The sequence below is a fragment of the Ictidomys tridecemlineatus genome, chromosome 4, assembly GCF_052094955.1.
Source record: "Ictidomys tridecemlineatus isolate mIctTri1 chromosome 4, mIctTri1.hap1, whole genome shotgun sequence".
Taxonomy (NCBI): Eukaryota; Metazoa; Chordata; class Mammalia; order Rodentia; family Sciuridae; genus Ictidomys; species Ictidomys tridecemlineatus.
This window is the reverse complement of record NC_135480.1, coordinates 30,552,229-30,573,611: the sequence shown is the minus strand read 5'-3', so window position 1 is coordinate 30,573,611 and position 21,383 is coordinate 30,552,229. Positions and strand designations below refer to the sequence as shown.

Genomic DNA, 21,383 nt, shown 5'->3' with positions numbered 1-21,383 from the left:
AATGTGATTATAGGGCTCTTCCTCTTTCTGATATCACTTTTTTAAAAACTTAGAAATAACCTTAATTTTTCCCTTTTGCAGAGATGACGTAAGATTTATTGCACAAACATTCTCTGAGCTTTTTCCAGTAGACCTGACACTATCTATTACTTTGTAAGCTCTTTGAGGACAAGTTCTTCATGCCATCTCTTTTTCTAAAGTTCCAAAAATAATTTTTGAATGAATAAATCATGACAGATCCCGGTGACACAAGGATAAATGCAGAATTGATTTCTGAAAACTCAGAGTTCATGGCAAAGAATGTGTACAAAACTACAAAATGATATACAAAATTTAGTTATTATTGTTTCACCTTTTAAATACAATGATTCCTTAATTTATTCATTAATTTACTACCTCTTGCCACCTTATCCAAGACGATTCGCAGAAGCTTTTAAAAATATCCTTAAAGAAGAGGAAGTGAGGGGAAAGGGAAAATAAAAACAAGGGGGGAGAAATCAATTACAGTAGATAGGGTAGAGAGAGAAGATGGGAGGGGAGGGGAGGGGGGATACTAGAGGTTAGGAAAGGCAGCAGAACACATCAGACACTAGTATGGCAATATGTAAAACAGTGGATGTGTAACCGATGTGATTCTGCAATCTGTATACGGGGTAAAAATTCAAGTTCATAACCCACTTGAATCAAATGTATGAAATATGATATATCAAGAACTATGTAATGTTTTGAACAACCAATAATAGAAATTTTTTAAAAATAAAATTAAATTAAATTAATGTTTGAAATTAAAAATATATATATATCCTTAAAAGACAAAATACAGATAAGAAATCAGGGCAAAGGGAAAAGAAGGGTCAGGAAAATGTTATTAATCTATAACTAATTGCAACATACTGTGGCTTTTAACCTTAAATTTTTAAAGCCAACATCCATTGCATTATTTTTATTGCAACATTGATTGTTTTAAGCCGGTACCATCACTTAAGATAATTAATCTATTACTAGTGCCAAGATTTCTAGAAGCAACAAAGTCAGTTAAATTAGCCAATTGTAGTTGTGCCATAAACATTTCCACCTGGATTTCACTGCACATTTCAATTAATTTCACTCAGTAGGAAGGGTCCTGGAAAACCCACCTCTCCCCTAGCTGGGTTAAATTCATCTGTTCAGGCTAGGAATCTACCCACTGTGTATATAGGGATCAAACAGGAAATAGTAGAGGTTAGTAGGTTAAAAATGAGGAAGCACCTAGCTAGAAAACAAGCCTAAGACCCCTTCCTCTATCACTTACTAGATAGGTGACTTTGAGAAGGTCACCACTCCAAGATTCTTTCCTTGTCAGTAAAATGGGTGGAATAATAGTACTTATAAGATAGGTTTGTTGCAAGAATTAAATGAGATATTCTGTGCAGCATATACTACATTGCCATAATCATTACCTTTTATCCCCATAGTAGTAGAGAGAGAATGGATTACAGAAGGATCTTTGGTTCTTGGCAGCTGTAACTTTAAGTCTGAGCAGGTGGGTATTAATTAGGACACTTTGGTAGCAAGTGGATTGGAAGTGTTACTGGTAGTTTGAAAATTATTAATGGGCTTCTATATTTAGCTTGCCAGAACACATGGTTTTCACTCTAGTCTTCATGAGAATCCTTCTGCCTAGGAAGATTTAAAATGTCCCAGAAGAATGCAAAGAGGAAATCTAGCTTCTAGCATTCTGCACTCCTCAAGCTTTGCAATTCTGACCATGAAGGGAGGACTGCATTTCTTCCTGCACCATTGCATTATTTTTATTGCAACATTTATTTGTCAGGGTCCAGGCCAGTGTACTACAGAGTTCCATACAGGAGGATGAAAGTAGGAAAGTCTGCGTGCCCCTTCCTGGCATCAGAGGTATCGGGGAGGAAGGCTAAAGAAAAGAAGGCAAACCAAGCATTTAAATGTGGGTTCTAGTTTTCCCTTTCTGGGCTTCAGCAAATGTCTAGTGCTGCATCATCAGTTTGGTCTCCCGGGCAGAGACACCTTGAGGGCTGTTCTAAAGCAACAAGCAGAGTAGCCACAGCCCTTAAATATGGTAGTTCAGCTGCATCAGGCAGAGGGTTTCTTGAAGTTTAGGTTTCAGAGCTGCTCTCAACATCCAGAGCCTGCAAGAAACTTGCTGTGATGGAACAAAGCTATCCATTCTGTTGCACAAGATGGTGGACACTGGTGGGGATGGACCCTTGGCCCGGGGCCACAAGGAGAATGAGACAGAGGCTCAGAGGTCTGCAGCCAAGAATGAAGAGAGGAGGCCAAGTCAGCAAAAGGCCAAGTCAGCAAAAGGCCAAGTCACCACCTCCTCTACTTCTACCTCCACCTTCCAGCACCCTCTTCATAATGTGGTTCAAAGAAACTTGTTCCATAAGATCTTAGTTAGACCCCTTTCTGGGAGTTCACTACTTCATCTCTATAATGAAGAAATGGCAAAATCTCCAAATATCCCTCTAGTCATAAATTTTGATGATTCTGCAATTCAAGCCAACATCAAATCTTATTCTTATGCACATTCTTGCAGTATTAACACAACCTGCTAGAGACTTAAGGTCAAAAGGCAAACCTGGTGTCCCAAGAATTCCAGTAGCATTATAAAATCTCACATTTAATGAATCTCAGAGATTCAACCTCAGACAAACTAACCTCTGTTATTGTGTTCAAGTAAGAGATTATACGTAATTAACACAGTTCTACTTCATGAATTTCAAGGATCAGTTATTAAAACTACATTTCTTACTATTCAGCAATAAAAAGAAACAAATCATTGATTCATGTGTCAATATAGATGATCTTGAAATAATTATATTGAGTAAAAGTAGCAGGACATAAAAAAGTTCATGCCATCTGATTCCATCTGTGTAACACTTTCTGCCTATATCGACAGAAGGTAGATTAGCGGTTGCTTGGAAAGGAGGTTAAAGGACCCAGGGTCGATTACCAGGAGTCATGAGGAAATTTGGAGGTGATAGATGTGTTTACTATCTTGATGGTGGTGGTTTCATGGGTGTATATCTATGACAAAAACATGAAACTGAACACTTTACATGTGTGAAGTTAATTGTTTACCATTTGCCTGACAATAAATCTGTTCTTAAAAACATTAAAATTTTTAAGGTAAAAAAAATTATGTATTCCTTCATTTGTCAATTGCAAGAGCTAATATGTACTGAAATTCAAATGTAACTATTATACATAAGGGGAAAACAGTAAAAGAGAGTGCATGTGTGGGGAGAGAGAGGAAAAGTCCAAAAAGGACTGAAACCCTCCCCCTCCCTTTTTTTTTTTTTTTTTTTTTTTTTGCAGCACTGGAAATCAAACCTACAGCTTCATGCATGCTAGACAAGTATTTCACCACTGAACTACATCCGCAGCCCCAGGACTGACCCTTTAGTCTAGATTGGCTAGACTTGACTAAAAAGTGGTCATCACTTTAGAAAGTAACAAAATGTTATGATAGTATGTATCTTATATTTCTCACATATTCATGGTTCAGGATATTTAAAGTTCAAGAACTTAAAAAAAAATATTGTCATTTGTTTAGGTTTCTCATATCAGCAAATAAGATGCCTTTTTTTTTTTTAATGCTTTGCCTGCAACTAAAGTATGCTGTCACCAGTGAGCAGTTATGTCTCAGTTACAGCAAGATACAATTGGCAATTCTCCTACCTCAGGCATAGTTAACCAGGAAAAAGCAGGAGAAATGAGTACTCACCTTTAAAAAGACTAAATGAAAACTCTTAAAGGTGATGCTTATCAATATTGGTTATGATCATTTGTTTTAATTTAAATGGAATAAGAATTTTAGAAATCAATACTGATTCAATCAGTAATTGTGTTCTTTTCTTGCAAATTCCTAATTGTTTTATCTTTCAGTCCTCTCCTTCAGAAAGGAAAGCTTTTAGGAAGCAAGCACTATAACTCAACACAAAAACATGAAAAAAAAAAAAAAAAACTGTGTCAGAATGGCCCAAACAAAACTCCCTTGTTCTGCAGAGATCTGTGAATTCAAAAAGATTATCAGAAGACCAGCTCAGTTTATGTAAGAGCACGTACACACTGTTAGTGAGATATGCAGAACGCTTTCTGTCTCCAAGGCACTGAACTGGGATGCAGCATGATTAGGGTCATTATGACAGTGGGCCTTGCTTGTCCAAAGTCTAAAGTTGACTTTAGATTTCTTCTTTTACAGGTAGTGAGGTTTTCAAAGCCAAGTTTCAGGCCACATGGTGACAACTTTTGTGGGGATAGGCTGACAATTCAAACTATATCTCAAATTCAATGAAGGACCCCTTTATTCGGGAGTAGTCATTGAAAACGTAGACTCTTAAAGAGTCATCGATTATGACTCATCTTCCTGTCATTATGTAAGTACCAATGGAGCAGAGTGCAGTGGCACATGCCCTATAATTCCAGCAGTTTGGGAGGCTAAGGCCTGAGGGTGGCAAGTTCAAAACCAGCCTCAACAACTTAGTAAGGTCCTAAGCAACTTAGCAGGATCCTAAGCAATTTAAGGAGACCCTGTCTCAAAAAAAAGAAAGAAAAGAAAGTGCTGGGGATGTGGCTCAGTGGTTAAGTACTCCTGGATTCAATCCCTGGTAACAAAAAAAAAAAAAAAAACCAATGTAGACTGGGCCAGAGTACCACTGAGTAAGAAGATATAAATAAGGAAGATAAAATGTGAAGTCATTTCTTCTGGGATGGTGGGTGGTAAGGAGGCAGGACAAAGTATTTGCAGTGAACATTTCCTTTATGAGTAATAACTCCAGGGTATGCTTGTAAAGAAGCACTCCTCCCCTGTTTTAGTCACTTGGTTTGGGTTGGATGAATCCAGCTCCAATTCTATAATAAACCATGTGACTTCCTTAAGCCAGTCACTGTGCCCTAGCTCCCCTGGGTACCATGATCTTTCCAAAATAGGCCCACAATATAGTTTAAGACAACTAGACATAAGGAGACATGGGGACATCTGTACAGAGGAGAGTTTCCTTTCCCACCAGTGGGAGGACCATGAGACATCCTGTTCTCCAAAAGAGTGGTTATGAGGACTAGAGGTTTGACCTGGCTAGTGGTTTTTTGTTTGGGTTTGTATCTTTTAACTGAAAGCACAGAGCTTGGAGCTGCCAGGAATTCACTTTGTGGATAATAAAATCAGTGCAAGAATGGGAGTGTAGCTTAGTGGTAGGCAGAGGGCTTGCATAGAATACACAATGTCCTGGGTTTGATATTAAACAAACAAATAAAATCAGTACATCACAGGGCAAAGAAAAAAATATGGAAAGAAACAAGTTTTTAGTTGAAATTATTTGAGCTGTTGAATTAAAACATACCCTGAAGTCAATTCTACTGCACTTCCCTTAAGTAAACCATTAACCCCTCCTTCATTGTTTAAATGAATTTTTTTAAATGTGAACTTTTAGTAATCATTGATTATTTTATGAGTTGTGGACAGACCTAAAGATTCAAGACAAAAATGGTCAGAATGGTAAATTTTTATGTTATGGAAATTTTATCATAAATTGTTAAAATGCAACAACATCTGGAAGGAAATGATGCCCAAGTTCATGTATCTGGAACTCCTGAATACCCTGAGGTCCTAGAAAGGTCACACTGTTATTCCAAACCCACGTGTGCATAGTCCTCCAGGAAGACATTTTTCTACCTTAATGCAGTGGCTTTTGTTGTTTTATTATTTCTAGGCCATTTGGGAGAGTAAGAGTGCTAGCTTTCAATTAGGCACTTATTCTATACCAAGTACTGTGCTGAGTAGTTTCTGTGTATTATCCAAGTTTCTTTTTGTAGCTACTATGATTACCACCCCCAATTCTATAGCTGGAAACACTGAGGGTTAGAGGAGGTAAGGAACTTGCCTATGCTCACGGTTGGCAAGTAACAGGACTAAGATTTTAATTCCTTTGGGACCACGCTCAAGGGTAAGGGCTCCCCTATTAATGTTAGTTATTGGTGGAGGAAGCCAAAGAGGCTGGTCCAAAGCCTCTGAGGCATACAGAAGCTCTAGCCAACGTTTCCTCCTCTCCAGGCAACAAAAACAGAAAAACAAACAGTGGGTTACCAGCACATTTACTTCTGCATCAATTATATGGAACCCTAGAATCGTTTATTTCTGATAAAAAATTTCCCAAACAACTCTGCTTTTGGGCAGGAAAGCAGACAGCTTCTGCATTTGCTGCTTTCAGACTGTCGTTGTATATGCCAGATTGTGTCAGCTGTGGGTAAAGAAGATGGGGGTGAGGCAGGACAAGAGTTGGAAATTGGGACTGAAGAAGAGACTTTACAGATTCTGTCTGACTTAAAGGCTGTGGGTTTGGACATGTGCCCTGAGAACAAAGGTGAATGTGAGATGTGGCATAAGTTACTCTCCAAAGAGATGGACTGGGGATGCCCCAAATTCTAGAATGGGTTGATTATATAGCAAAGAATAGGCAGAGACTGGTGTCCAGATCTCCAAGTCTGTCAGGAATGGTCTATCAGAATATCCAGGCTGGGACTGTTAACCAAATGTCCTTTCCAGAAAAAAAATTGTAGGGAGAAATTGTTGAAATTGCTGCTAAATGTGAGCACAAGGGAATGTCAACAGCACCTAGTATTTGAGATTCATTTGGTGTGAAGTACCATGCAAGCTTTTTTTTGCATTATCTCATTTATTCATCTTCTGCAAGGTCCGTATAGGTGAGAAAAGTGAAGCTGGAAGAGTCAGTTAGCTCACCAAGATCTCTAGTCTCTCTAACTACAGATACCTGACGCTTAATATAATTTCCATGGGGAAGGAACTGAGCTGAGACCTTGAGACTGGGAATAGCATTTTGGCTTGTTGGTCCATGTATAGAAGCCTGAGACTGCTATGGTTTAACACTTATCAGAGTGGGACAGACTCTGGAGAATTGATTCTCTGAGTAGTCATAACTTTCATAATTTGTCAAAAAAAATAATTGCTAAGCCGAGTGCGGTGGCACATGCCTGCCTGTAAACCCAGCTGCTCGGGAGGCTGAGGCAGGGGGATGGCGAGTTCAAAGCCAGCTGCCCCAAAAGCTAGGTGCTAAGTACTCAGTGAGACCCTGTCTCTAAATAAAATACAAAAAAATAGGGCTGAGGATGTGGCTCAGTGGTCGAGTGCCCCTGGCACTCTACCCAGGATGGCTGGAAGATTGGGTTTGGCTAGCATGCTTTTCTTTTGCAGTCCTGGAGATAGAACCCCTGAGTTCAATCCCCAGTACCCACCCTCCAAAAACATTGCTGAGCTGTAATGGTAGCTGATTATCATAAATGATAATGGCTTTGAAACTTTTTCCATCTTTTGCATTACATGTAGACAAATTGGTTCATTTGACAAATGTTCACTGATGTCCTACTATGTGTTGAGCATTGTTCTTGTATCTAGGAATATAAAAGTAACCAGGATATTTTCTGTCTTCAGGGAGCTTATCATTTACTGGGAAAATAAAATACTATGTGCCAAGTGCTAACATAGAGGTATATGAATAACTCTGCCACAGAAGCGTCACAAAGATAATACTACAGCTGGGTCGTGAAGGATAAGAATGCTTCCAGAACAATACAGGAAGAAAAATTCTAGGCCAAAGAACCGGGGTCTGCAAGTATGTGAAAGAATGCAGTCTGTTTCCAGAATAGTATCATAATTTCTGAAGCTATAGCATGGGCTGAAGAAGGATTTGGTGGGAGTGGAACAGGATGGAAGAGGCACAACTCCAGGACAATTCATACGTCAAAAGGACTTTAAAATATATTCTCGATATTTTTTTTTTGATTGGCTGAGAGGTAAGAACAGGGTACAAGTTAAGATTTGTATACAGTTTGTGTGTAATCAAGAAGGAGAAACCATGTAGTAATTATAGCATGAAAGTTTAATATAAAAAATTATCAACTGTAATAGGGGACCGGAGTAACAGGGGATCAATAATTAAGAAGAGAATGCTAAGGAATGTAGGAATAGCAAATATATCATATAATAGCCATTCTTGAATAACTAATAGCCATTACCCCTAGGGCTGAGTTACATGAGAGATACTTGGGATTGAAATTGATCGAATTGTGGGGTTTTTTAAAAAATATTTTTAGTTGTAGATGGACACAATACCTTTATTGTTTATTTAGTTTTATGTAGTGCTGGGGATTGAACCCAGGGTCTCACACATGCTAGGCAAGCACTCTACCACTGAGCTACAACCCCAGATCCCCAATTGTGGGGTTTTTTTTTTAATATTTATTTATTTTTTCTTAATTCTCGGCGGACACAACATTTTTGTTTGTATGTGGTGCTGAGGATCGAACCCGGGTCGCACGCACACTAGGCGAGCGCGCTACCGCTTGAGCCACATCCCCAGCCCCCCCAATTGTGTTTTTATATACGTGTGAATATGCCACAATGAAACCCACCATCCTGAAAACAGATTTTATTTTCTTTCTTTTTTTTTTTTTTGCAGTCCTAGAGATAGAACCCGAGGCCTCACATGCTAGGAACATACTCTACCGGTAAGCTACATTATTAGTCCCGAAAGACACCATTTTATGTAATGCAACTGAACCAAATTAAAAAAAGAAAGAGTTTTGGTAGTTGGTCTCCAAAGTTGGCTCCATGAACCATTCCTTCCAGTGGCCACGCTCTTGCATAGTCCCCACCCACAATGAATCCAGGCTGGTTTTACTACTTGCTTGAATCAATGGAATGCAATGGAAGTGATACTGGGCCTCTTCTGGGCCTAAGACTGGTAATTTCTGCATCCTACATTGAGGAACTGTGAATTGCCATAAAAAGAATTCTGACTGCCCTATTGGAAAGACACACAGGGAAAGAGATGCCCTGACACTCTGTAGAGAAAGTGGCCAGGCCCTCCAGCATGCCAGCCAGACCCAATCTTCCAGCCATCCTGGGCAGGATGTGAGTGAGCCCTCTGAGACATGGTAGCTTCATGGAGACCCCAGATGATTACAGTCCCTGCTGGGATCCCAAGGAGCGAGAACCAACCAAATCAGCCCAATCAACCACAGAATTGTGAGAGCTTTAAAAAAAATTACTTTAAGCCATTAAATTCTGTGATAGTTTATAATGAAACAAAAGATAACTAGAAAGAGGCATCACAAAAATTATCAGAGAAGTCAGGCATGGTGGTGCCTCTCAAGTGAGGTGGGAGGATCCCCTGAGTTCAAGACCAGCCTGTGCAACACATCAAGATCCCATCTCAACAAAAGCAACACATTATCAGAAAGATCATCCATCCAAACATTCTCATCTGGCATGAGTTTATTAAAGACCTAAGAGTTTCTTCAAGAACACAGATTATTTGGGGGCTCTACCAGAAATAGGATCCTGGTCTCAACTTTTAGTTGGATATTCTTTTTGCTATATCCTGAAGTATGAAGAGAGGAGCCTTAACTGAGGGTTTTTTTTGTTTGTTTGTTTGTTTTTTTAATGATGAAGAGTAGTTTTGCTTGAACAGGACCATACAATTACTTGGGCTTTAACTTAATATTAATTTCATAAAAGTTGTCAGTTGAATTTTTTCTTGCATTTCTAAGTTTAATTTATGGATCTCATTTTAATTATAAATTTAGTAATGGTTTTTAATATTCACTTGGTTAAAATTTAACAGAGAAAATTCTCCCAAATAACTACACATGCTCCTTGACTGAGGATGGGGTAATGTCCCATAAACCCATCAGAAGTTGAAAATACTATAACTTGAAAATTCACCTAACACACCCAGCCTGCAGAACATCATGGCTTAGACAAGAACTTCAGTGTGATCAGAACACTTTCATTAGCCTGCAGTTGAACATCGGAAGAGTTTTTATGATATATTTAAAGCCTGGGAAAAGGTCAAAATTTAAAATTCAAAGTATGATTTCTATTGAACTCATATCACTTTCTCAACATCATTATAAAGTTGAAAAATCATAAGTCAGGGACTGGAAATATAGCTCAGTTGGTAGAGTGCTTGCCTCACATGCACAAGGTCCTGGGTTCAATCCCCAGCATCACAAAAAAAAAAAAAAAAAAAAACACAACAACCATAAGTCAAGCTATTTTGAGGCTGGGGTTGTGGTCACTGGTAGAGCACTCACCTTGCACACATGAGACCCTGAGTTTGATCCTCAGCACCCACATAAAAATAAATAAATAAAATAAGGGTATATTGTGTCCAACTACAACTAAAAAATAAATATTAAAAAAAATAAATCAAGATATTTTAAGTCAGGGACCATTTGTAGTAACTAATAATATTATAAATTAAATTTGCATAATACTGCCCCACTTCCCCAAGCACTTCAAATAATTTACAGGACAGACTTGCAACTCATATTTGCAAAATCTTCTTAAACACTTAAACAATTATTGTAATAAATCAAATAATTTTATGTAATAAATCAGCTTCTCAGAGAATCTAATTCTGTTAAAAATTATCTAATGTTCTTCAGTTTAAAATGACAAATCTAAATAAAGTACATATTAAAGATAAAACAAGATAATTTATGAGATTCTTTAAGATAAAACTGGCTAATTTGTGAGATTCTCTAATGTGCTTTAGACTCTTAAATATTAGACATAACATTGGTCAGAGTACTCTAGGTCATGCTGCAATAACAAACATTCCAAAAAATCTCAGGGACTTCACACAACAGCTTGATTTCTCACTCACACTAAATATTCGCTTTAGATTAACTGAGGGATCTGTTCTAGGTCCTGCTCCCTGTGGGACCCAGGCTGATGGAGAAGCCACTAAATAAAGCATTTAAGGTAGAGGGAGAGAAAGAGTATGCCAACTTGTGTGTTAGGTCTTAAAGCTTTCACCCCAAAGCCATGCGCATTATTTCTGCTCACATTTCTTCAGCTAAAATAAACAAATACTTACCCACCACTAACTCCAAGCAACCAGGAAAGTAAAGTTTTTAATCATATTTCTTAACTTATAATAAAGTGGAGACCTAGAAATACTTCATAAAAATATCACTAACAGGGGCTGGAGTTGTAGCACTTGCTTAGCACATCTGAGGCACTGGGTTCCATCCTCAGCACCTTTTAAGTCAGGGGCCATTTGTAGTAACTAATAAAACAATCATCACAGACATGCCAAGTAGGAAATGTGTATGTGATCATGAGAAGCATAACACTAAACTTAAATTATGTTATTGGTTTGACATGCCCAGTAGTGTGTTGAAGAAGCCAGTTTGTACCAGCTTGTTAGCTGATTGTTAAATTTTCAGGAAATTTGCAAGCCAGTTTTAAAGTCATTATTAAATATTAAATTATGTAGGGCTGGGGTTGTAGCTCAGGGGTAGAGTGCTTGCTTTGCGCGTGTGAGGCCCTGGGTTCGATCCTCAGCACCACATAAAAATAAACAGATAAAAATAAAGTTATTGTGTCCATCTACAACTAAAAAAAAATTTAAAAAAATTTTAAAAATAAATTATCTTAACTTATCATTAAATAAGTAACATTTAAAACAAAAGGCTAACAAATACCCAATATTTTTCTCTAAATATTCAACTACATTCTACTATTGTCCATGCTCTGAAGGTTATTTACATCTGTTGTATCTGTAATGGTACAAATATTTTATAATAGTCTTCTGTTGTACATCTCTTCCAATCTCTGTTCAGTGACATCTTATTGTTAGTTTACCTAATTAGGTATGGTGGAAATATTAGTTTTCCATTGCTATGACAAAATGCTTGACAAAATACTGCATACATACAAAGAAAAGAGATTTGTTTAGCTCATAGTGTTGGAGGTTCAAAGGGATGGCACTGGCATCCGATCTGCTCTGGTTAGGGGACCCTTGGATTTGTCACTTGGTAAATAACAGCAAGGTGGGAGTACCTGAGAGAAAGAGAGAGAGAGAGAGAGATAGGTCACATGGTAAGACAGGAAGCCAGGGAGTCTGAGGAGGAGCTGGTCTTGCTTTCTTTTAACAACCATCTTCCAAGAACTAACCAAGGTCCCACAAGGACTATATTAATTCCTTTCAAGGGCAGCACTCCCACTAGGCCCCACCTCTAGAAGTTTCCATCACCTCCTACTTTGTCACACTGGGGACCAATCTTCTAACACATGAACACTTCAGGGATAAACCACATCAAAACCATAGCAGTGGGAGTGGTTACATTATGGAAATCAGCAGATACCACAAGTCAGGGCTTGATTTATTATTATATTGATTGTCTAGACTCAAAAAAGTGATGGAGAAAATGTTAATAATACAGTTTAAAGTATGTGGTGTCTATAATGGCTTTGTTGTGGATGGCACAAAAGTTGGAGGGAACATTCTTCCGGTATTCCAAAACTACCATCTTGGCTGGGCACAATGGTACACGTGTGTAATCCCAGCATCTTGGGAGGCTGCAGCAGGAGGATCATGAGTTCAAAGCCAGCCTCAGCAAAAGCAAGGTGCTAAGCAACTCAGTGAGACCTGGTCTCTAATGAAATACAAAACAGGGCTGGGAATGTGGCTCAGTAGTCGAGTGCCTGAGTTCAATCCCTGATACCAAAATAAATCAATAAATACTATCATCTTACTAGGTAAAGAAGTGGCTCATGTCACTGAGAAACAAGTGGAGTTTGTTTCATTTTTTCTCACTGATTGATGTAAAGGAAAATGATTGACACTGTCCATATTGAAACTAGGCTTGCTACTTGTAACCACTGTAAGATTTAGGCAAAAATCAACAGAAGTATTTTGTGACAATCAATTTGCCCTATAGAATTTTAAATAAAAAGTACTATATGTCTTATTTGTAAGTTGTTTTTATTACATTAAAATATAAACATATGCACATATATACATATAAATGTATTTACAATATATGAGAGACACACATGTTCTAAGAAGATAGGGAAAAACAGTTTTTCCTATCCTGCTATCTCCTCTCATAAAGTCACTCAACACTTCTGACACCAGATGGGAAGTAGATTCCCACACACCAAGCAATTCTGCAGATTTTCCAGAAGAATAGCTGGGTCTCCTCTAATTCAATTCAATTCTAACAGTACCTAAGGATAATGTCAGATCCCACAGGTTGAGGCCTCAGTCCCATAAGATTTCCCCCACCCCAACTTCGGATACTAGTCCCAAGCACATATTGTGATCTGTGCTTCTAACCAATCAGCCATATAGTAGGGTTCTCACAATCCTTTCCTCAGGTTCAAAGGATACAGGTGAACAACTAGATAAAAAGATACATGGGGTAAGTTGTAGAAGTATCCCAAATGCAGAAACTTCCCTTCCAACGTTCAAGTGTTTGCCAACCTGGATGCTCTCCAAAACCAGTTCTTTTGGGGGTTTATGGCACCTTCATTACCTAAGCATAACCATGGACCATTGGGGATTAACTCAACCATTAGCACCTTTCCTCTCCCTACAGGTAAAAGGGTGGGGCTGAAAGTTCCAACCCTCTAATTATACAGTTAACTCTCTGGTGATCAGTTCCCATCCTGCCACTATCCAGGAACCACTAACAGACACCTCCCTAGAACAAAAAATGCTCACTCAGAAAATGACACTGTTCTTAGGAGCTCTGTGAAAGGATCTGAGGACAAGACCAAACATGGAAATGAAAAGATTCTCCTAGTGCCTTTACCTATGAGTGTTTCAGGGGCTCTATGCCAGGAAATGGGAACAAAGATAAAATATATATTTCACAATACTACACATGTGTATAAACTTTTCCCCTTGAGCGCCGGTTGTTAAACATTCACCAGCACGTTGCTCCTACAGTCTTAATATACCTTCTTGGACTTTTAATCTCCTGCAAAGGATTAAGTCCTCAACCTTTGTAGTGTAAACGTTGACGTTAATGAAACCTTCCAGAGTAAGCTTGAGAGACACAAAATGCCTGTGGCCAGAAAGACAATAATAATTATTATCATCATCATCTTCCTCCTCCTCATCATCACTGTGGCAAAACTTCCCAGGAAGATAAAAAGAATTGGAACAATGGGCTCCCTTTTGCATCATGCAAAAGAAAACTGAAAGTTCTAAGTCCATGAGAAGATTCTGGGTTTCAAGAAATGAAAGGGTCAATGACGCTGAGGAGCTGTGGCACAGGGAATCCAGGGTGCTCTTGGTTGAGAGCACCCTGGGTATTGACTATCAGTCCTGATCTAGAGACTACCCTGCCAGAGTTTGGGTGTGCAGAGAGGCCCCGCTCCAGGGCAACAGTGTTGAGCTCAGGTTTCAGCTGAGCAAGCAGGCAGCCATCTAGGAGCAGGAAAAAGCCAGGCTCAAACCTTCAGGTCTAATATTCAGCTCCAAAGCTTTGGGAGGCAAGCCGTGTTAATGCCCCAATTTCAGAAGACTTTTGGCTCTAAGTTTCAGTGTTAGCTGAGATTTGTTTTCTAGCGAGGTAAGAGAAGCTTAATTTTTGTAAAAAGGAAGAGGGAAAGGGGGAAGCGGTAGAAGACCAATCTTAAGCTGGGTTCAGGGGCTGGGGATGTGGCTCAAGCGGTAGCGCGCTCGCCTAGCATGCGTGCGGCCCGGGTTCGATCCTCAGCAGCACCACATACCAACAAAGATGTTGTGTCCGCCAAGAACTAAGAAAAAATAAATAAATGTTAAAATTCTCTCTCTCTCTCTCTCTCTCTCTCTCTCTGTCCCCCTCTCTCTCTCACTCTCTCTTTAAAAAAAAAAAAAAAAAAAAAAAAAAAAAAAAAAAAAAAAGCTGGGTTCAAATCTAGCACCATGGCAAAGAATGTGACAGTCAGTTTTAAGACAGAATGGAATGATAATGAGGGTTCTCACCTATACAAATCTTATCAGGTTGCCAAAGACAGTGTCTCACCAAAGGTAGGGAGATAGAGAATGTTTCCTAAAGGAAGGAAGGTACTTAAAACATAGTCTTTCTTTTAATTAAAAAATTTTTGCCTTCTAAATTTAGGTCCAACATCAGACAACTCAGATCTCTAATCTAAATAGTATCTCTAGATCTTAGCTAAGTTATTTAAATCTCTATATCTCCATTCTTTATTACTGGTAAAACTTTGCTGGGTTGTTGTGCAAATGGGACCATATTTGAAGAGCTCAGCATATAGTAGGTGGTCAATAAGTGGTAGTTTTAATTATTTTTACTTAGGCCTCTCAATCAGAATCAGACCAACAGTGTTTAATATTAGATTTTTTTTTTAAGCATAAGAAAGCACCTGACTTTTCTTAGGACTTATTTCTTTAATATTTTCCTCTAAAATTAGTAACTGCTTTAGTAATGATTTTGGCAGAAAGGTTATTTGGGATGTTATCAGAGTAGGTTACCTAGGATTTGAGGAAAACTGTCTGGTTGAACAGGTACTATCTTCATTCATCATTTTTATATTACCTAAATTTCAAACATTGTGTGTAGAAAGAAATAAATAGCCTCTGAAGGACTGTGCAAGGCAAATGTATAAAAATATCTGTATACTTTGGGAAAAAGTGCCCCTGGCTACTCTGATATGTGTCCATAAATATTTATTGGAATGAATGGATGTCCAATCCCTCAAGCCCCACAGTGAAGAACCTCTGGGAACATATTCAAATCCTGTTGCCAAGCTGTGTTTACTTGCCCTAATTTCCAGTTAACTTTAGCTTGCCCAGAGGGTATGTGGCACTACACTTTCACAGACCTCCTAAGGATTCCTGGTGGGTCCTTGGCTCTGCCCTAGCCCAGAGCCAGAATATACACAGGTATTTGTGGGTGGCCCGACTTGTTTTTCCACAGTCAAGTAAAGGGAAGGACCCAATATAAATCCAGTCTCATTTTTTTGGGGGGGGTGGTGGTGCTAGGGATTGAACCCAGGACCTTGTGCATGAAAGGCAAGCACCCTACCAACTGAGCTATCTCCCCAGTCCCAATCTCATTTTGAGAAGCATAGAAGTGGGATTAATTTTGCTCTTTTCATGAGAGCAAAACTTTGGGTTGTCAGCCTCTTTTGAAGACTCCAGAGATTGTTGTATCCTTTTAGAACTCTGGTGCCAGAGGGGGAATTCCACCCACAGTCCCCAAAGATTGACTGGGCTCTGACACAAAATGCCACTGATTTCTCTACTGTTCTTCCTCATTTTGATCAGACTGAATTTCTCACATTCTTCTTCTTACACTGTACTGTGTCTGCCTGAAGCACTGGACCCATGATTTGCCTCTCCACTAACAGGATCTCAGCAAATGATAGTCAGAAGTGATTCATGGAATTTCACTAATGTTAGGGGAGAGTGAAAGCTGAGAGGTGCCGTCTCACCTCACTCTCTTGCATCAACAACTCACTCTCTCGCATCAACAATGATGAGCTTGGAGCTTTGAAATTCTGGAGTCAAGGTTCACAAGATCCCAGAATTCTAAGCCAAGTGTCAATGAAGCTACTCTTGTTAGAATATTCCAAATTTCAGTTCTACAACCTCTTTCCAAATATTTTTGAGGAAAACTCTGGAATCCTGCTTGTCAACTGGGTAAGGTCTTAGAGCATCCAGATTAAAGATATTGACATAATTATGACTTCATTTATACTCTAGCTTGTGAAGTCTGAGACCTGAGAGTTATGGGTAGCTCTATGTCATTGCTGTTCTAGTCTAGTTGTCTATGCCTAGAAGTCCTTTTCTAGGAGTCCTTGGTTGCCACAAGTACCACTGCCACTTGTTAGCGGAGCCAGATTATATCACTGCTGAGATTTCACAGGCTAAACTCTGACAATCTCGCCAGGGTGCAACTTTAGTCTGATATCTGGATTTAGTATAAATACTCTTCGATTCACAAGGCATTAATGCTTTGTGATAGACTCCTAAAGGGATGTTGCATAGTAAAGATTTCTGGATCCACTGGTATATGCTCTGGAACTAAATTGGCACCATTGGAATTAAGAGCAGACCTTGACACCATTCCCAAGTTTAACATACTGAGGCCATTGGTGTTAAGTCAATATCACCTACAACAGACAGAGCCAAGCTCTGTCCATTGGCCCAGGGCCTAACATCCTTTGGGAGATGATTGGGACTGATTCACTTTTCATGCCTGTTTTCATTGCCACACTCGCGTCACTGGTCTTCCATCACATCAGTTGAAAGAAAGCATGGTCCTTGGACCAGCAACATCCATAATATTACTTGGTAACTTACAATGAAATCCTCAGGCTCCACCCCAGATCTACGCAGTTGGAAATTCTGGGATTGGGGCCTAAAAATCTGTGTTTTAGCAAGCTCTCCTTGTAATTCTGATGCACAGTGAAGTGTGAGAATGACTGTGACTATACCATGAGGCCCATGGTACTAGCTGGGTCCTGACTCAGCTTCTCACTCTCCTCCTGTACCACCCCTATATGATCTGGAGCACCTACTCTGTGATCCAAGCGGATTCCCCTATAACTTCCACTTCTTCCACAAATGTTCTCCATGCCTGCTTGCATTAGTTGAACCTCATCTCTGTGGTTGTAAATCTGTATGCAGATCTATTTACTACAGGACAGACTCTTATCTTCTTTTCTTTCCACCAATATTTCTAGACTACTACCTTTTCCCCATGCTTGTGAAAATTCCTATTCCTTTGAGGGTCCTGTCTTGTGATGGTAATTTTATGTGTCAATTTGACTGGGATGCCCAGATATCTGGTAAGACATTATTTCTGAATGTGTCTGTGAGGTTGTTTCTAGAGGAAGAGATTAGCATTTGAATCAGTAGATAAGAGAAGTGAAGACCTACCCTCACCCATGTGCAAGGACATCATCGAATCCATCCAGGGCCCAAACAGAACAAAAATGTGGGGACGAAGGGCAAATTCTCAAATTTCCGTCTTTCTTCATGAACTGGGACATTCATCTCCTCTGCTAATATGGTTCTTGGGACTTGGGACTTCAGGACTTATACTTAGAACTCTGTTTCTAGGGAAATGGGAAGTCATTGAAGAATTTTAAGCAGCTGATGCAAATGGACTTTTTTTGAAAAGAAAGAATTGGCTACTGTGGAGAAAATAGAGTGTGGGGGAGACACTGAGGCTGAGACATAGTGAAGAGGATTCTGTGGTGTGACAGGGAGGTGAAGGTGGTGGACTAGGGAGGGAACCGAGTGCTTTCTCAGTGCTTTTCTCTGAAGGCGTGGTTCTAGAACCAGTAGCATCCAACCTCAGGGCAGAGTCTCAGGCCTCGCCCCTTACTCCCCTCACCCATGACTTTCATTAAACTTCTAATCCTTTATGTCCTCTCTCATTCACAGCAAATAACCTTCACCTCTTACTTTACAGGAAAAATAAAAACAAAAAGAATCCATCATGCAGGAATTCCTGCCATTTCTAGCCACAATACCTATGAATAGCTACAAGTGATTTTCTTTGGTCCATTCATACTAAAAGAAGTATTGCTCTGACCATCACTAAACCCTCTTTCTGTGCTCACCATTCATGCATGCTCAAATCCCTGCCTACATATTTAAAAAATGTAAATAACCCTCCTCCACCTCCAGCTGTCCTTCTGTCCCAAAGCCAAACATCCTAGAAGAAATTTTATACAATTTACTTTCTTTACTCTCCAATCACTTCTCCAACCTTTTTGCCCTGGCTTTGGCTCCACTGGAAGATGTCTTACCAAGGTTTTTAATCAACTCTTTCTGCTAAAACTATAGAAAACATTCGGTCGTTCACACTAGTGTGCCCATACTTACTGTAAGTTGTTGAAATGCTTTTGTACCAGTTTTAAAAGGAACTGCTGTCCCAAATCCTTGAATACAGCTGGGCATGGTGGTACATACCTGTAATTCCAATAGCTTGGGAGGCTGAGGCAGGAGGATTTTGAGTTCAAAGGCAGTCTTAGCAACTTAGTGAAGCACTTAGCAACTCAGCAAGACACTGTCTCTAAAAAAAAAAAAAAAAAAAAAAAAAGTCAGGGAATGTGGCTCAGATGTGGCTCAGTGGTTAAGCACCCAGTACCAAAAAAAAAAAAAAAAAAAAAGAAAGAAAGAAAGAAAAGAAAAAAATCCCTGAATCCCTGAATGCCTGCTTCCTGCTCACTGTCTCAACATGCCCCCATAATTCCTCATCATCTGGTAAGTAAAGAGTTAAGGCCAGGCACAGCAAGGTTCCTTCCACCCTGCTCCTACATCAGGCTAACATTCATTCCAATTCGTTGGTGTCCAAGCCACACCAATAGATAAATATTTTCAGTAAAACTCACCCCAGCTAAAATCACCAGATTTCCCAGTCTCCATCTTGCTTGTTCAAAATTATTTAACACAGTTGATTCTTTGAAACAGTTTCTTCCTTTGACTTCTTTATGCCATCACTCCTGGTTTTCTTTTTTCTTTTCTTTTCTTTTTTTTTTTTATTTCCTTTTCCTGCCCTTCTGTTTCCTGGACTGCCTTATCCTATCCTCAGAACCTTTAAGAACTGGCATTGTCTTAAGTCCTCTTACCTTTTCTTTTTTGGTACCAGGGATTGAACTCAGGGGCACTCCACCACTGAGCCACATCCCCAGCCCTATTTTGATTTAGAGACAGGGTCTCGCTGAGTTGCTTAGCGCCTTGCCATTGCTGAGGCTGGCTTTGAACTCTCCATCTTTCTCCCTCAGCCTCTTGAGCTGCTGGGATTACAGGTGTGCACTACGGTGCCCAGCTGGTCCTCTTATTTTTCATATCTCAACAGCTCTCATTTATTCTTACCACGAGGCTTCAGTTACACTCTCTATTTGAATGAATCCCACACTGAATGTTTAACCAAGATCTCTCCCCTGAACTCTACGACCTGATTCAATAGTGTGCTTGGCAAATCCATTTGGATGTCTCATAACCCAACGAACTTAACGTGTATAAAAGTGAACTTCCATTTCCTAGCACCCCATCTGGTCTTTCTTCAGGGATGGTTCTACCATCCACCCAATGCACAAATCAGAAACCTAGGAGTCATCTGTGACTCCTCTCTCTTTCTCACCACCTTCCCACATTCATTCAATTACCATGTTCTATTTATTCCACCTCTGAAATACTGTATACATAATATATGTATATTAAATCCATTGAAATCGCGCCCTATGGTTCATGCTACCATGGTCTCTGTGATTATAGTGGCCTCTCAATATATATATTCCTGCATCCATATCTGCCTTCCTCTAATCTATTTTTTGCAAAGCAGCCAGAGTGATCTTTTAAAAATGCAAATCTGATTAGACCAATATATCCTGTTTCACTCTCCTGAGGTTCAAAATGAGGTCACATTCCTCTCAATGTTCAAATCAGATGACTTGGAGCCTTCAACTCGTCTCCCTTGTGTGATAACTTCAGATTCCAAAGGTTCAGGTTGTCTTAATAAATAGAACTGGAAAATTTGCTCAGATTCTTTTTGCTTGCTGTGAGAGTAAAACATAAGATTCTACTTGATCCTCTCTCCCTGTGTAGTCCTTATTTATTGCTGTGTGATCTGCTGTGACCAGACACAAATGTCCACCAAATAGCTCAGGGCAATCCTCATTCAGTGAAAGAAAGTATTTTGATGATCTGGGGGCCCGGCAGCATTTCAATACTACAAGTAGGAATTAAAATTAAAAAAAAAAAAAAAGTGTTACATTCAGTTATGATGGCTCCGTGCCATGGTAAACCTAGGATCCAAATGTTCAATCTCTTCCCTTACATCTCTCTTTTAGTTCCAACACAGAGATAAATCATGCTTGTAGGTGTCAGAATTTGTTTTTATTTTCCAAGACAAAGCCTTAATGGCTTTGTGAATTAGGGCACGCAGATTGATTTGTTTCTGTCCAAGTCTACTCTAGCAGCACACAAGGCCCAAATGCATATGGTGCCACCAGTGTCAAGGAGCCTGGACCCCAACACCCACCATCGGGAGGCACTGGAAGTCTATGGAGTCAGGGTGTCTTCCACTTCCTTCCAAGTAATTATGCCTCAGTTCAGTTCATTTTTAACTAAAATGTCTCTGGTGCTTCCTAGTTTCTGTCTTTAATTGGTGTTCTATTTTTTTTTTTTAAGAGAGAGAGAGAGAATTTTATTATTTATTTTTTAGTTTTCAGTGGACACACCATCTTTGTTTGTATGTGGTGCTGAGGATCGAACCCCGGCCACACATATGCCAGGTGAGCGCGCTACCGCTTGAGCCACATCCCCAGCCCCTTAATTGGTGTTCTAAAAGCAGGAATCCCACAAGCAACCTTCTGCCTCAGTCCTCACATGGAATCAGCAACCCCCTCCTCTTTTTTCTTCGCAGTGCTGGGGACTGAACTCAGGACCTAGCACATGGAGGGCAAGTGCTATACCCCTGACTACATGTCCAGCCCCTTATCTTGAAAACCTTACCTATGAATATCTCTAGGTTTCTGTTCTGATACTACTTACTTTAAGCCCTTTTCTGTTCTTTTACCATTTTAA

The 21,383-nt window shown here is 39.5% G+C and overlaps 1 long non-coding RNA gene and 1 other non-coding gene across 3 annotated transcripts in view; one reads left to right on the top strand and one right to left on the bottom strand.

Annotated features, from left to right (window-relative positions):
- LOC120889985 (uncharacterized) overlaps positions 1 to 21,383 on the bottom strand; it is a 53,283-nt gene that overhangs the window by 19,651 nt on the left and 12,249 nt on the right. For both annotated transcript variants that reach the window (XR_013437630.1, XR_013437631.1), the window contains exon 3: positions 18,765 to 18,867. This is a non-coding gene — a long non-coding RNA (uncharacterized LOC120889985). The remainder of the gene's footprint in view (positions 1 to 18,764; positions 18,868 to 21,383) is intronic.
- On the top strand, positions 9,983 to 10,050 carry Trnav-cac (transfer RNA valine (anticodon CAC)). The gene has a single exon. It is a non-coding gene; the product is annotated as a tRNA-Val (tRNA).